Source organism: Triticum dicoccoides, chromosome 7B, assembly GCF_002162155.2.
Source record: "Triticum dicoccoides isolate Atlit2015 ecotype Zavitan chromosome 7B, WEW_v2.0, whole genome shotgun sequence".
Lineage (NCBI taxonomy): Eukaryota > Viridiplantae > Streptophyta > Magnoliopsida > Poales > Poaceae > Triticum > Triticum dicoccoides.
This window is the reverse complement of record NC_041393.1, coordinates 749,689,685-749,690,840: the sequence shown is the minus strand read 5'-3', so window position 1 is coordinate 749,690,840 and position 1,156 is coordinate 749,689,685.

The window sequence follows — 1,156 nt, the reverse complement described above, 5'->3', positions numbered from 1 at the left end:
GATCGATCGAGCTGGTTGGGGCTGGATGAACAGGACCCCGTGGAGGGCTGTATGAACAGGACGACCCCGTGGAGGGCTGGATGAACAGTAATCGGTGGAGGGGTGGATGAACAGTAGCCCGTGGAGGGGTGGTTGAACAGGAGCCCGTGGAGAGGGGTGGTTGAACAGTAGCCGGTGGAGCAGCGCGCGGTGGAGGCTGGATGAACAGGAGCCCGTGGATGAACAGTCGCAGGTGGAGGCTGGAGGAGGTCGACGGTGGATGAACAGTAGCCCGTGGAGGCTGGAGGAGGTCGACGGTGGAGATAAACAGTATCCCGTCGAGTCCCGTTTTGGGGTACGCCACACCCCTCCCGATGAACAGGACCCCCGTTTCGACCGTAGCGCTCCAACACAAGTCTGTTTCGTCCGTTTTGCGGTACGCCACACCCCTCCCGATCAACAGGACACCCGTTTCGACCGTAGGAGGTCCGTTTCCTCCGTTTTGCGGTACGCCAGACCCCTCCCGATGAACAGGATCCCGTTTCGAACGTGGCCGGTCGAACACAAGGCCGTTTCCTTTGTTCTGCGGTACGCCAGGCCTCGTTTTCATCGCCTGTTCCGTCCAAGCCGGTTGGCTCCCATGCGTTCCGTTGCCTCTCGATGAACACGACGCATTCCGTTGCCTCCCCATGAACACGACGCATTCCGTTGCCTCCCCATGAACAAGACGATGACGCTGTTTCTCCGTTTTGACCCAGCCATGTACACGAGCCCTGGCGGTACGTATATATGCGCGAGTAGGCGTTCGAGACCCCGCTCGTATGTACGTACGTGGCCATATTTTTTTTCTTGCGCACTGGCCACTGTACGTATGTGTACATGCTACGTGCGCGCTTCTACATCGACCAGTATATATGTACGTACACGTTCGCGACCAGAATGACAACGCTACGTACGCTTCGATCAGTTGGATCCCGACTGTCAGGCACTTCCTTGTGTGCGAAGATGTAGCTGTGGGTCCCAGCAGTCAGGGGGGCAAATCGTTTTTTTTGCCCAGACGCACTTCCTTGCGTAAGAAGATGTAGCTGGTGGGTCCCAGCAGTCAGGGGGAAACGTTTTTTTTCGCGAAATAAGGTGGCCCATCCGGTGGGTCCCTGCTGTTAGGTGGAGGAATAAT